The sequence below is a fragment of the Pinus tabuliformis genome, chromosome 7 (genome assembly GCF_031772625.1).
Source record: "Pinus tabuliformis cultivar Carrire ecotype Pingquan chromosome 7, CPIR1, whole genome shotgun sequence".
Lineage (NCBI taxonomy): Eukaryota > Viridiplantae > Streptophyta > Pinopsida > Pinales > Pinaceae > Pinus > Pinus tabuliformis.
In genome coordinates, this window is record NC_142293.1 from 1693831859 (window position 1) to 1693848562 (window position 16704).

The window sequence follows — 16704 nt, forward strand, 5'->3', positions numbered from 1 at the left end:
CTGTCTAACCCTACTCCATTCTTTCATGATATCTTTGGTGAACCTGCCATCCATGATTTCGCATGTGTATCTCCGTCTATAGATGCACCCATTTTTTATTATTCGTAGGACACACCGAACGTTAGTCCATCATCCAACAATAGAGAGGATGAATTATTCTTTGAAAATCCACTTTACTTTTCATCTGCCTTTTCTAGAAACACAGAGAGTGAATTTTTCCTCCTCTCATCTACACCTCTGTTTGATTCATTAGATCATGAGGATGCCGATGAAATCATTGATTTTTCTGATCGTAGCCGTCGTGACCTATTTACTGCCATATTCGATCACGATGATGATTCTATCATAGTTGATTTTTTGAAGCCACCTATTTATGATGATCTCTCTGTTGACAAAGTTGAAGGCCCTGAGACTGTCGAGTCACTTCACCTCAAGTTGATGATTATGTCAAGCCCCCGATGTCCTAAGGTTGGTTTCACTTCCGATCAGGAAATTTTTGAAGTACTCAAGGCTCCTCATCACTCATATGTATGCATTGAAGATCAATCTCACACATAGATCATGCTTCCTCCACATGAACTAGATGATCCCATCGCTCATGCATTGGAGGAATCTTACATAGCAAGCACACGTGTACGCCAAAAGTTGTATTTGTTTCTTTAATTTGCTTGCATGTCACAATCAAGAGGATGTGTATGATTAAAAACTACACGTAGTGTCGCACAACACCATTGCAAGTCCACGGATTGCATGTCATGTACTTGCACTATCTTATGTTCCGTGGACACTTTTAAACTTGGAGTGTGTTTGTCTTCATAGTTATATCTTTCCTGTTTGCTAGTTCACACAACTGTGTTGCTCGCGTACCATGCCTTCTACAACATGGGTCAACCAATGCACCAATGGCTGCATTGGAAGTATCACTTCACGTGATTAGTCCCATGCACTGTTAGCTTAGGAGCAGGAGTAGTGTTTGATTTTGGTTGTTTTCTTGCATGCTTGTTTGCTTACTTACCTTGCACGTTTGTGTTGTCTACTTGCTTATTTGCTTTCTTCTTTGCTTTCCCATTTACTCTTACTTTTGATTTGTTTTGTATTTTTTTTCTTATTTTGCACTCATAGGTTAGTTTCAGATGAACCTGTGTGTGACTCTTGAAAACCATTGGGTAAAGTACAAGAGGACTTCTGCAGTTATCAATAATTAGTTATCTATCATCCTACCTCTGTATGAATAAATTTTTATCCTCAATCCATGATACAACAATGGAAAATATGTACTCTTCGAAGTGAACCTTGGTGAAAACACAACGCCTATGTGCTAACTAGTGTTACCTACTCTAGTCGGTTGTTTTTTGGGTTAACCGTTGGCAGCTCAGTCAAGTAGACTAAGGTGAGGGGGGAAACCTTAACAAGCACGTTAGAGGTATATATAAACTACTTCTCTGAAGGAACAACCCCTTCTACTCTATATAAGTTGGGATCCCTCTTACACCTCTTAAATAAATAAGTGCTATGCACAGTTATGAAAATGAGAAATGAAAAAATGAAAAGTGAAAAATTTGAAAAAATGAAAATGAATAAGACGAAAGAGGAGAAAGGCTTCTTGCACAGAGAGGTGATGCAAGTAACTCTATTGGGGTACTAACAAGACTTGCTGGCAGCAGAGTGATGCTTGTGTTCCTGCGTAACTTCGTCGGGGTATTGTCTAGGTCTACTGGCAGCGAAGCAACACCAAAGATGAAACTAAAACTATGACGACTATACTACTTGTGCAACAATATACCCCTCATCCCCAATTGAAACAATTGTGTTGGCTTGACTTTGAATGTGTGTCGACCAAACAAGAGCTTGGTAGATGCTACATATTACAATCAAGCAAGGGTAGAAACCAAGATGAACTGAGAACTAAATAATACTTCCGGAGGTGTTAGACTTGATTTTCATGAACAGGGTCCATTTAGAGAGTTGGGGTTCTACCACTATGTCGCCAAGTGTTGTAGCGGCTACAACCACCCTCCAAAATTTTTCCTTAGCTTCATTTTAGAGCCTTCCTGCCAACCATCCTCAGCAACATGTCTTGCATTGTTAAGTACATGAGCTTTAGTGGCTTTCTAGTAGATTTCTAGCTTGTTCATGATAACTTATTTCACTCCCCTCATAGGCTATCTCTCCGGACTTGGTTGAATTGTAGGCTGAGAAGTTCCCTAGAGAAATTGCACAATTATGGAGGGGAACTAGTATTCCCTCCATAAATTGTGCAATCCTGATTGGAAGCCTGTTGTGCTCAGAAGCTATGCAATCCTGTCAGTTAACCTTCCCAATGAGAACTGCGCAATCTGATCCAGCGGGACTTCTCAGCCCAGAAATTGCACAATTCTAGGCAGTAGTCAGCTACTCCTCCCAGAAATTGTGTAATTCCTCTGTCATCCATCCCAGCTCCCTCCCAAAAATGTGAAAATTTCTCCCTCAGGAAAGTAGGCTGTTGCATGTGCCATCAGATTGACCAGTTCCACCCAAGATTGAGAAAACTTGACTTGCATGCATGGGCTGATTTTTCCAGAAATAGCAAAAATAAACATGAAAAGACCATCCCTAGATTTTAGGGAGCTATTTTTAGCATCTAGAGGTTACATGCAAAGATCATTTTAGAAACCTTCCTCCAAGTGTCGCTTTTTCCTAGATTTGTGGCATGCATGTCATGAGCCTCAAAATTATTTATTCAATGCTTCAGATCTCACTTTTCCACATTGATATTGGAGCTCTGACATCCCACAACACATCTAGGTGTCTTTGACACGTCCAACTCAATTATTTCCAAGTAAGTTTGCTTAACTTGTCTTTTGCAACATTTCTGTCACTTTTTGTGTTTTGGCTTGTGTGAGTGATGTCTATTTGATTTCCGTGAATGCTTGTTGTTATTTGCATTCATATTATCTTGTACTAGCATCATTTTAGTTTTCGTTAGCATCTCGCTGTTATCACATGCATGACACTGTTTTGCACGAATGATCGTTGATTCGGTGATTCGTTTCACACACATGCATGTAGTTCTATTTTCTAAATCTTGCATTCATTGTTTGCATGCAAAATCACTCTTGCTTACATTCAGTATCACCATGCATTCACATCCATATTTTCTTTCAGTTTCCTGTCGGCGGGTCTAGGCAGCCTTGGCTTGAACTTTGCCTCACCAAGACAACATTGTGCAATCCTCAGAGGGAAGGATCTGACTTCCTCCCAGAAAATGTGCATTTCTACCAAGTGGCTGACCTCCAGTCTTGCCTTGCGAAATTCTAAGAGGCAATGACGGCTGTCCCATAAAATTGCACAATGCAGTCCTTGGGCATGCATCACTTGCCAGCTGAAATTGCACATTGCGCAATCCCAACACCTAGCAGGCCAATCTGGATTGCGAATTGTGTAATTCCAGTAGTTTGGATTTCCTTTTGCGTAGTTCCTGCAGCCAGTCCCCAAGCCTACTAGAAAAAATTGTGCAATCCTTGCCAGTCAATCCCAGGTATGTAGCATGTCATCCCTCAAGTTTTCTTTGGTTTTAGCTAACAGATTTCTTACCATGCATGTCGCCATGTCTCCAGGTCTAGCAGGTGTTCGTCTAACTCTCAACAGTTTACGATCAATGGCCTCCAAGAGAGCAAGATCAAAGGACACCGACGAAAGTGCAACTAGAGTAGTAGTTGAGTGGGTGTCTATGAGTTTTCTAATCTATGAAGACACCAAGATGATCGTAGACAAGGACATCAAGCTCAAATGGCAAGAGGCCAATGATGCATTTGTAGGCACATTTTGGGAAGACCTCGAAGACTTCCAAGTCTATGTGAAAATTCACAAGTCCGGCTTGTACCAGATTGCATGTAGGTATCCTGCATTCCCATTGCGAACATGATACATTGGATCATCTCACACACTGATCCTGAGATGATGACATTGAGCAGTGTTAGTGGGACGGAGATTGCTACCTTCAAGGCACATGATTATCAGCATATGTATCATTTGTCAAAGCCGGTGATCACCATGGAGACACCTTTTAGCCTACCCAGCAGCAATGCTAACTCCAGGGATATCGTGGAGAACTGGGTAAAGGAACTAGCCAAATTCAGGATGACACCCAACTAGATTTATAAGACGAAGTTACTGCGTAAGGCGTATCAATACTTGGTTATATTTTCATGTTGCTTATATGGCCAAGTGTGCACGAAGACCTTCCTGCAGTGTTGGGTGATCCCGTTGAACCAACTATCCAGTGAAGGAAAAGCATGCAACTGGTCTAACATGTTGGCACACAGGCTGAAGGAACAGGTAATAGGAGCTCGAAAACTGCCCAAAGGTCAGCAAGCAAGAATCTACATGTCAGTGTACATCTTGGATGCAATCTGTGGCCGTCAATAGTTCTTGGGCATGAAGTGGGCATGGAAATTGGCGGAGACCTCTGTGAACACTTATTATAAACTATTTTCCGAATGAAACTTTAGAGGAGTTATCACACAACTGTCATATCATTTTGTCACCTCGGTGTACAAGATGATATTTGAGCAGGATCCACCTTGCATGTCAAAGGCAGCAATGGAGGCACTAATCGATATTGCGGATTGGTATGCCTCACCATCCAACACCTTCATATGGATGTACAATGTGGAGAAGCCTCCGCATGTTTTGCCCAAGTTTTCCATGGACAAGATCGTCATGCAAGAAGTATCATATCACATCTCGGCAGGACTATTAGCTAGTCTGCACCGAAAGAAGAGAGAACCTTGGCCCACTCTTCCATTGTGGATCGGGTTGTATGAGATACAAATGTAGATGTCGAAACAGAGGAGATCAATAAATATCCTTTCAACGTCCACAACTTCAATCCGTATGACCCACACTATATTGTGAAAGATCATTGTGCAAGGGTACAGTTTCAATGGATCCACAGGGCATGTCATTGGGTGGAGGAAGACCCATGGAGATATTGTTATAGTTTCTCCAGGCCCAATGAACTGGTTGACATCACTGTGGAATGGTTAACGAAGCAGCATGAAGCAGCATCCAGGAGAGCACCGGTAGCAGCAACAGTAGAGGTAAACATATTGGCACACGATAAAGGAAAGAGGAAGATTTTTGATAGTGCGGAGGTAGAACAAAGTTGCAAGTTCAAAGCAGACCCACTTGTGCAGAAACTTTGGCAATAGAGGTGAAGTGGCAATAGTGCAATAAGAGGAATGTGTAAAGGCAGAGAGAAAAACGGAAAATGCAGGAAACAGAGAAGGAGTTGCATGAGTTAAAGGATAAACTCTGGAAGGAACAGGAGCTTCGGAGACAGGAGAAGGAAGAACATCAAGAACAGGTACAACAGAGGGTGCAACATGTACACGTAGATGAAACTACACCCGTACAGATAGTTGAATCATCCAAATAGCGAGCACCAAGCAGATAGGGTGAGTAGTTGCACGAGCAGGACTTTGCTCAAGAGATTGAACAAGTTATTGAACTAATGGATATTGATATGGAGAAACAAGAGTTAGAGCAAGACATCGACCTCATGCCTTACCACCAAGAGGTCGACTTACTAGCTTCATTAGATCCAGAAGTAGAGAAATTCCCAAGCGACCAAGGGTACACTTAGATCCTTGGGGACAATCCAGAAGGAGAGATGCACAACATATCGTTCGACGAGTCACAACATGGATTTTTGCAATATTGCAGAGTGTCTACTTCGAATGATCACACATCTCCTGCGTAGTTTGAGGAATGAGTGATCGTATCTGACGTGCACAAGCATCTAGTAGCATTGGTCATTGCTACTAGAGAATATGTCGAAGCCACTAGCTCGCGTGTTCGCTTCTTGGTAGCTAAGAACAGGCGAATGGCTAAGGAGTTACAGACAGACAGGTAGGGAGGAGAACTGGTTACAACATCCGCCCAAGCAGAGTTGAAGAAGGCAATACTGGATGAAGTATTGTCCCTTGAAACAGTCATGCAGGTGTTGTATTCCAAGTTTGCTACCATGCATAAGGTAATTTTCCATCTCAATGGTTGGTAGTAGCGATGTGCTAGGAGAGAACGTATTTTTTCAAATATGCATACTGTTGTTGACTACATTCAAACATGGACAATGAGATACAAGGGAGCCCTATTACAATTGCCCAAGATAGTGAAGCCCATAGCGGTCAAGCTGAAGGTATGCATCTAGAGTTAGATCCAGAACTATGAAGATCTTCCGTAGCTCATCACTAGTCTACAGGCTTCCCATGCATGAGTATTCAGGAGTATGGATGTTGTTGTGCACACACACATGATCCCATCTATTAGGACACTCATTGAGGAAAAGACAAAGGCACAAGTCTGACAAGAGCTTGACTCGTATTTTGATGAGTTGATGTGCATAGCCACCAAGGTAGACTTGGTGATTAGTGCAGACACCATGCATCAGTATGTCATTGGTCCAGCCGCACTCAAGACATTGATGCACATGTTATTAGATGAGTTGGATAGAGGAGCCCGAGCAATGTACCTAGATGTGATGGAGGCAATAGTTCATTTCCAGAAAGATGTCACCGCAGAGTACACAGACACCATTGTGGACTACCAAGCATGGCATCAATTCTCCACTGTCGACCATCATGAGGATCTCAAAGGGTTGGTCTTCCCATAGTTTTCCGAGTCATAGTGATGTCTTGCATGGTTTTCTCAAGCCTATTTTGTTTCACATGGGTACATGTGCAGATTCTCTATAATGTCTTCTCAAGTGGAAGTTCAAGTGTCAATTGTTGGATGTAACATTCATAGAGTAGATGAAGAGTCATGAGGATATATGAACAGTCACAAAGCGTAATGTCAAGGGCCACCCCACCCTTTGCTATATATAGTCCCTCATAACTCATTGTAAAGGCTTTTGGTCAACCAAGCTTCTGATAGGAGTATCTTAGAGAAATCTTGAAGAGTATTGTAGCGGGCCTTGGCTTCTCCACTATGTAGAGCTAGTATATCTCTTTAGAGGAGTAGGTGACATTGATTGTAACGTTCCATTGTCGGAACTAGTGGTTGGTCATAGTTGTATTATATGACTGGAAGTTACAATTCTTAATATAACGGAGCCAACACGTTTCATACATATGTCGTATTGTATTTCAGGTATCTTGTTTACTCCAAATGATATATATATCTATTTTCTTACTCATGCATGTGTAGCTATTTTTTGTATATGTATGTATGAATCTTACTAAAATGTGTTGTTGGTTTAACTATCACTTTGGATTGCTAGATCACTTTCATTCTAGTTTGTGATGCATCTTAGCTCATGTGTTCCCTTCTTAACTCCGTGCATTCACAGGTTTCCAAGGGGCACACTCACCTCACCCTCCGTGTGTTAGAAACACTCATGCACCTTCCTTGACTTGCTGCATATGTCACACACTTACTACCAACAGGGACATCTTACTTACCTCTATGCGAAACCATGGTCAAGGTGATATCATACGACCCACTACTAGGACTCCTACACCAAATGATCTGAGGTCTAGTTGGGAATTCTTACCAGGGATATCCCCTGATATGTTGGCAGGTACAACACCATCAACATGGAGTTATTACAGGAATTTTTAATGCAGTCCAAATTTACTCTTAAAACCCAATTTTTACAAAAATTTCCAAAAATTGAAAAACTTAATTTAGGTACCTGAATATGAAAAATAGGACTAAAATGAGGCATATATAGGTGAAATAAGATAGAATATGGTGGTAAATAGATGGATTTAGGATAGGCAAAAATGACCCAAATTGAGGGTCAACATCTCCCCCTTGCTAATGTTCAAGCACATCCTCATGCTTGCCTCCTTCGTTTGGATCTCCTGAGTGATGATGCCCCTGCTTTTCCTGATCTTGTAGCTTCTTCTTGTGTAGCATGAAGGAGAATTTCAATACCCTCATGTTTCCCTTATTTGTAGATGGTTTTTTTCACTTTTTTTTCTCATATTTGTACTGCCATAACTGTTTCTCCTTTAACCATATGTAGGCTTGTTTGGAGATGAGGATATTCTAAGTCTCAACCTTTTTAATATGTTTGCTCAATTTCTTTTTCTCCTTTCTTATTTTGTTGTTATTTTCTTTATACATTTTGTTCTCCTTTTTCAAATGTCTCTCCATGATCTTGTTGTCTTCCAGCTCACTTTTCATCTTTGTTATTTTCTTGAGATATAATTCACTTTGCAACTCTTTAAATTCTTCCCTGGTCTCTTTGGCATATTAGTGAGATGAGGTGACTCCTGCCCAAGCATCCTCAAAATAGGAGTCTTTCTCTATAGTCTCTTTCTGGACTTCCTTCTCCAATCTCTGTATAATATCATCAATCCGCGTTGATGTTTTTGGAGGATTAGTTTCAATAATTTCAATTTCTATATCTTTTCCTTTGTTGCTTGGTTCCTCTTGTGATCTTCTAGGCCTCCTAGGAATGGACAGAAAGGATTTATCTTTTTCAATCATAATATCAGCTTGCTTCTTCTCCAATCTTGTCTTAGGATACAAAGGAGAATGCATGATACTTCTTGTTACATGCAACCGCTCAAACTTCTCCTCATTCCCTGTTGTTTATTCTTCAAAATGATGTTTAACCAAAAAATCCTTCCAAAGAAACCCCGTATTCCTTACCCGATACTCAACAAGTATCTTGATTAGCTCGTGATGATAGATATTGGCTTCCTTGGCTTTTGTTTTGTTCTTGAAACTCTTTATCATTTTGGTTAGGATTTTTGAAAATAAGTAGAGTAAGTTGATTTTACAATCTCTCTTCATATGTTGAAGAAATTTGATATGATAGAGGTATACCACACTGTACCAATTATCACAAGTGAAGTACTTCTGGATATTCAAAATCAATTCTGACCATGGCTCTCTGAGAAAATCTCTTAGAATCCATTTTGTCCTGTCAAAGGACCCCTTCCTTTGTTTCTCTAGAAAAAAGGTCCATCCCTTCTTAAAATTCAGACCCTTGTGATACTCTTCTCCTACCAAAGGAAGGTCCAATGCTTGAGAAAGAAAGGTTGGGTTCAATGGTATAGAAAGTTCACCAACTTTGGTTTTCCCATGTTCAAAATTCTTTATGAACTCCTGTTTGATTTTATCATTGTGACCATTGAACTTTTTAAGAAATTCTAGTAGCTCTTCCTCGTATAGTTTCTCTACTGTATCCTTACTCCAGTTTTCTATCTTGAAGTATTTAGGTTGCATTTGTTCAGTGTACCAATTAATATGGCCTTGTCCAGTAAATAACCTCATCATGAATATAACAAGCAAAATATATATATTTGACCTTCTCATTCATGCAATCTTTGGATAAAAATCATGGTGAATGTACTTACTAGACCTTTGTAGATTTGAAAAAGAGAATGATATTACTTCTTATGCCTTTAGGTCTTCAATTTATCTGTCTCCTACTGCAAATGGTATTCAAAAAAAAAAATCCTTTGTTTGTAAAACTAGGTAAAAATATCTCATTGTGTGAAAAACCATTTAAAAACATCTCCACTACATTCAAAATCTCTCACTATTTGCAAAATCGTGTTTAAAAATCCTCTTTGTTTGCAAAAATGCCCATAAAAATCCACGAAAAACCTTCTATGTTTGCAAAATTGCATACAAAAATGCTCACTGTGTATACAAAAGGATGCTCACTGTGTGTTTTATTTATGTGCAAAATTTGGCAAACCATGTTTAAAAATGCATGAGGAAATCGTTTTTGGAATGATACCTGAGCTGCAAATGACTGTTGAAACCTTGTAGAGATTATCTTGTTAACGTTTGTTTTCTCATGTGTAAACATACTATCCTAGTTAAACTCTCTATCTCCAGCAATTTGAAAAATATTTGGTCTACAGATGGTAGAGCCTTTTTAGGGTGACATAGAATTTTTAACCTAGGACTGAAGTCGTGTTTCTCTCATAGTATGACACATTTAAACAATAAATTGAGTTGAACCCTTTTCGAGATAATAACACAATCTTTAAAATCTTTTAGCTGTTAGAGAAGAGCCCGAGATCTACTCTTACCTTATCACTGCACAATTTATGGGATTTGATGGAGAATATAGCTACTCAGCACAGAGGAAATCTCGGTTTGGCATTCTCCTATCTCTCCTCCTTTTAAACACAATGCTCCTCATTTCTCCACACATTTCCTTGTGTTATCTCTACTGCACAGTGTTCTCCTCTTTGCATGCATTTCTCTTTCAATCTATGCATATTTCTTACTCAAGTAGGGTTTGTCTTGTCATGTTTTCTGTGGATAAACAATGAATATGTAGTGCCCTTTGATTCTAAGCTAGGTTATGCTGAAACATAGCTGTGATGATGAAGAAAAACACACAGAAAATGTTCAACTGTACGTGCAACCCTTTGAAACAAATTTTGATCGTTTGTTGCTGTGTTTTTCGATTTGACTAGTTGACTACTCATCCTGTCACTTGTACCTTTGGCTGCCACTTTTTTAACTTAATGCATCATGGTTTTATGCACATGATATAACTCTATTCCCTTTGTACATAGCTTACCATTTGTTTAAACTTTGTACATATCTTGCATCATGATTTACACTCTTATCACCACTCTGTGACACAAGTGTTGTCCATTGTACATGCCTCAACACTTGTTTTGTTTTTTTGTTAATGCTGCATCATAGCTCATGATTGCTTTTAGTTTAGAGCTTTCAATACTCATCACTATTAGGACTAGTCTATGACTTTTGGATTGCATGCTTTCTTGATTATGCATTATGCTTGTTCATTGTGCATATTATACTTGCATTGCATATCCATTATTATGCCTTTATCATTGCATACTTGCCCTTTTGTGTGTGTCATCATTTACATATACTTATGTATTGATTTGTTTTGAAATGACCATAATCTTGGGTCATTTAAAATCAAATTCTTTTTGAAATAATATGTTAAGTATATTTGTAATGATACTAACTCTCTTTGTTCTTGTTTTGTAGGCATATGAGACAAATCCTTCTTGTTTTGTAGGCAATTTTCCATAAGGAAAAAACAATTTGGCCCAAAAAAGGAGATGTGGCCAAAACATTTGGTCAAAAATGCAAATAAATGTGGTTGAGTGAATTATGAATTGATGAATGTAAGATTATAACAAGGTTAATGATTGTGATAAGGTGAATGAATAATGTAAGAGGTAAATGTATATAATGTAGGGTGATGTAGGATAATGTAGGATGATATATACATGGATAGGGGTACTACATATTCAAGTTTAAAATAGTTTATCAATCTTAGAAAAAATTTCAAAATCGAAGGCATTAAGAATACTTTAAACTTATAGTACTTTCTTTTCTCCTGATAGCTCACTGTCAATTCTTTTCCTTGGTTGATGATGACCTTAGCTCTTTTGTCAACACTTGATCTTTTGCTAATGATGACGACACTTTGACCTCAAAATGAATTCTACTAAATGATTTTTGCTGGATTGTAGATGCTTGTATTTTCTTCTCAGGTCCCTTTGATGTTGATTTTAAGATGAATACTCAGGTCCCTTATGCAATAACATATGACATTGATATTGTTTAGGTCCCTTACTGATAAATATTGATTATGATGTCTCAGGTCCCTTCTGCAATACAACTCCTTGCCCCTTGCCAATCTTGAGACTTGTCCTCAAGTCTTTGAATTTTGGAGGACGATTCTGCAAAATGATATTGAAAAACATAAAAGAGAATTCATATTGGCCAAACAAGTTGTTTTTCTGATATGCATTAGAGTTTGTATTGTGCCAGTATATTGAATTTTCACAACCAAACTCCTTTATTATTTTTTAATGTTTTTTATTTTTTTATTTTTTATGCTGGAAGTAGGGAAGGCATATCACTATGTTGTTCCAATACTTCTATATTGTTTGCTGCTGAGACTTTGTTCAGAAAGTCTTCTTTATTGATAGGATTATTATAAACTTTGATTCTATGACCATTAATTAGAAATGAATGGCAACTTCATCAATTGTCTTGATCTTCACTGCTTCATTGTCAAAGATTTCTTCTATCTCATATGGCCCAAGCCAATGAGTAGTAAACTTAGTTTGGAAATATTTGCACTTGGAGTCGAAAACAAGTTCCCAGTCTCCCTTATGAAAATTTTTGTTTTTATAAATATTTCATGCCATTTGATTCTCTGTTGCTGTACTAATGATGTATTCTCAACTGCTTATTGTTTGATCTCGTCTAGCTCATTCAGCTGCATAATTCTTTGTTTTTGGGCTTCTGACAGGTCCAATCCAAATTCTACTGCAAGTTTAAATGTATAAATTTGAAATTTGATTGGTAATAGAACTTCTTTACCATATACCAGTTGATATTGTTTGAATCTAGTAGTATTTCTCCATGTAATTATGTATGCCCACAATGCATATTTTAATTTGTATGAACAATCTTTTATGTTCATTTTCATTGTCTTTGTCATGATGTTTTCCAAAACCTTATGAGTAGATTCCACTTGTCCATTTTCTTGAGGATGATATAGAGTAGACTTTCTATGCTTGATTTTGTATTTTTCCGTAAGATCTTGGACAAGTTTAGAAGTGAATTGTGATCCCTAGTTTGTAACATTTTGTCTTGCAACTCCAAACCTTACAAATATTTCTTCAAAGAGGAATGAAACCATTGTTTCTTCCATTGCTCGTGCCACTTATTTTTCTTCTACCCATTTTGTAACATAGTCTGTACACACTAAGATGTACTTATTTCCATTTTAAGGTGGGTTAATAGGTCCCACAAAGTCAAGAGCCCATTGTTCAAATGGTTCTATAAGTACTTGTGGTTTCAATGGAATTTCATTTGATACTACAAGTCTTCCAATTCTTTGACAACTATCACATCTTTTGACATAGGCCTTTGAGTCCTTGAAATTTGCTAGCTAGTAGTAGCCAAGCTTGAGCACCTTGTATGCTATTCGTTTATCTGCAACATGGCCACCACATGGTCATCATGACATGCTTTTAGAATATCAAGAATTTCATCTTCTCTTACAAATTTTCTTATCAAAAGATTAGGACTAGTATAGAAGAGGTCACCATTGACCCAACTATATCTAGCACTCTCTCTAACTATTTTTCTTTTCTGCTTGCTAGTGAAATGCAATGGTAATATTCGAGATGATAAATAATTAGCTACATCTACAAACCATGGAGTTTTAGCTGTTATAGAAAATAGATGTTCATCCAGAAAGTTATCTGAAATAGGAATAATATCACCAGGAGAATGAAGTCTTGACAGAAAATCTACCACTTGATTATCTTTTCCTGGTCGATCTAGAAAAGTGAGATTGAATTCTTGCATTAGTAACAACCATCTAGTAATTCTACCATTGGTAATTGTTTTTTCATTAAATATTTAATGTATAAATGACCTATATGAATAAACACTTGATAGCCTGTTATATTGTTAGAAAATTATATATTACGGAGCAATGGAACACATAAAATATTGCAGAAATATAAACACAGAAAACGCACAAAACAAGAGAGACACAGATATACGTGGTTCACCCAGTTTGGGCTATGTCCACCCCAAACAGCCAGTCCTTCCTTTCTATTATCCAGCAAAATGAAGAGATACAACCTACAGCAAAACCGCTGTAATATCCTCTGTTTTCCCTCACAGTCTCACCTCTATGTTTCTCGCTCACCGAATACACATCTATCTCACAGCCTCAAATACAATGCCCTCATATAAAGAGAGGGGTTGCCTTCTAGGGCAAAAAACCCTAAACTAAACATAAGTTCTACCGTCAGATCATCCGCCTAATGAACGGCCCAGATTGACTAGAAATTACTATACTTTTACAAGGCAATTTTACAGCTGTTTTTAGCTTCGGGGGTGCTGCCCTCGAAACCCCCCGCCAGGGGGGGGCTCCCAAAGGTCGCAGCCGCCCCCCCTGGACCCCCCTTGCAGTGAATATTTTACGGGCGGCGTTGCTGCCCCCATTTCAAACTGGGGTCCTATGTGGCGATACCTTTGAATATAGAAGATAATCAGGCTCCACACCCAACAATCTCCCACTTGGAGACTAATTGTAGCAACTCCACCGCTGCTCCATTTGCTGGACAATGACTCCTCTTTGGACCTGGCTGTTTCTCATCTTCATCGTCATCCTTGAAGACCAACTGAAACTGAGCATATTCTCAGTTTCTCCCTGGTTACAACTTTTGTTAGCATATCTGCAGGGTTCTGGCTAGTGTGTATCTTTTCCAGCTTCAACTCTCCATCTTCCAACACTGATCGTATGAAATGGTACTTGAGCTGTATGTGTTTTGTCCTGGAATGAAATGCTGAGTTCTTTGCAAGATGAATGGCACTTTGACTATCACTGTATAACGTGCCCATATCATGCTCCTTACCCAATTCACCCATAAACCTTTGTAACCAAATCATTTCTTTACTAGCCTCTGTAGCAGCAACATACTCTGCTTCTGTTGTTGAAAGTGCAACAACACTTTGGATTTTTGAAACCCAACTGACAGCTGTTCCTCCGACAGTAAATACATATCCTATAGTTCTCCTCCTATTATCTCTGTCACCTGCCATATCTGCATCAACATATCCTTGTAGGGATATGTTTGAACCACCAAAGCATAATGCCTGATTTGTGGTACCTCTCAAATATCTGAGAATCCATTTCACTGCCATCCAATGTTCCTTTCCTGGATTGTTCATGTACCTGCTTACAACTCCCACTACATGTGCAATATCAGGCCTTGTGCATACCATTGCATACATTAAACTTCCAACTGCTGATGCATATGGAACTTTAGACATATAATCCATGTCTTCTTGGGTCTTTGGGCACATTTCTTTGCTAAGTTTGAAATGGCTAGCAAAAGGTGTACTAACTGGTTTTGCATTTTGCATGTTAAATCTTTTCAACACCTTTTGTATGTACTCATTCTGAGACAATGTTAATTTTCTATTTTTCCCGTCTCTAGTTATTCTCATACCAAGGATTTGTTTTGCAGCACCCAAATCCTTCATTGCAAATGAATTTGCCAATTTTCTTTTGAGCACATTTATTTCCTGCATGTTAGATCCTGCAACAAGCATGTCATCTACATACAATAACAATATAATATAGCTGCCATCATTTTGCTTTTTCAGATAAACACAATGATCAGAGTGACATCTAGTATAACCTTGTTCAGACATAAACTTGTCAAATTTTAGATACCACTGCCTTGGAGCCTATTTTAAACCATACAAGCTCTTCTTCAACCTGCACACAAGTTTCTCCTTCCCTTTCACCTCATATCCTTGTGGCTGCTGCATATATATCTCTTCCTCCAAATCCCCATGGAGAAAGGCTGTCTTTACATCTAACTGCTCAAGATGCAAATCTTCAGCTGCTACAAGACTTAAAATAGTTCTGATTGAAGTCATTTTAACAACAGGAGAAAATATTTCATCAAAATCAATACCTTTCTTCTGTGCAAACCCCTTCACCACAAGTCTAGCTTTATACCTCTGTTTTCCTCCATCTTCTTCCTTCAGCCTGTAAACCCATTTACTCTTCAATGGAGTTTTTCCTACAGGCAACCTGACTAAATCCCAAGTCTGGTTATGCATTAAGGAGTCCATCTCTTCTTCCATGGCTACCTCCCACTTCTTCCTGCTTTCAACCTGCATTGCTTCTTCATAACATTCGGGTTCACCGGAATCAGTCAACAATAAATAATATAATGAAGGAGAGTATCGTTCAGGGGGTCTACCTATCTTGGTAGATCTTCTAACACCACTTTCAGGTGTTTGGGGTGTCTGTTGCTGTTGTGGTGGTTGCTGTTGTTGTGGTTGGTTATTATTATTATTTTCAGGCACCTTTACTTTTTCAGTGATTTCATCAAGAACTGCGTATTCCTTGTTTTCCTTTTCCTGTTTCTTTTCCTGCAACTGATTCTTATACAAGACCTTTTCATTGAATATTACATCTCTGCTCCTAATGATTTTGTGATTTTCGTAATCATATAAGCGATAACCAAAATCATTAACACCATATCCAATAAAGGTACATTTCTTTGACTTTGCCTCAAGCTTTGTTCTATTTTCTTTATCAATATGGACAAAGGCCTCACAACCAAAAGGCTTTAAAATAGAGTAGTTTACCTTTTTACCTGTCCATGCTTCCTCTGGAACACCACCATCCAAGGAACTTGAAGGCCCTCTGTTTATTAGATAAACAACAGTATCTACAGCATCTGCCCAAAACTGTAAAGGCAATCCTGCATGCAATCTCATGCACCTTGCACGCTCCATGATTGTTCTGTTCATCCTTTCTGACACACCATTTTCTTGTGGTGTTCTTGGAACTGTCTTCTCTCTGTGAATTCCATGCTCTGAACAGTACCTATCAAACTCTTTGTTGCAATATTCACCTCCATTGTCTGATCTAAGACACTTCAATTTCTTTCCTGTCTCAATCTCAACCAAAGCTTTCCATTTCTTGAAAGTATCAAATACATCAGATTTATTCTTAATACAATAAATCCAAGTTTTTCTAGTTGCATCAGCAATAAAAGTAACATAATAACGAGAGCCACCGAGAGATGATACCTGAGCAGGTCCCCATACGTCTGTATGAACAAGCTCTAATTTTTCGTTCTTCTTTTCTTTCCCAACTCTGAGAAATCTGACTCTCTTCTGTTTTCCATAAATGCAGTTCTC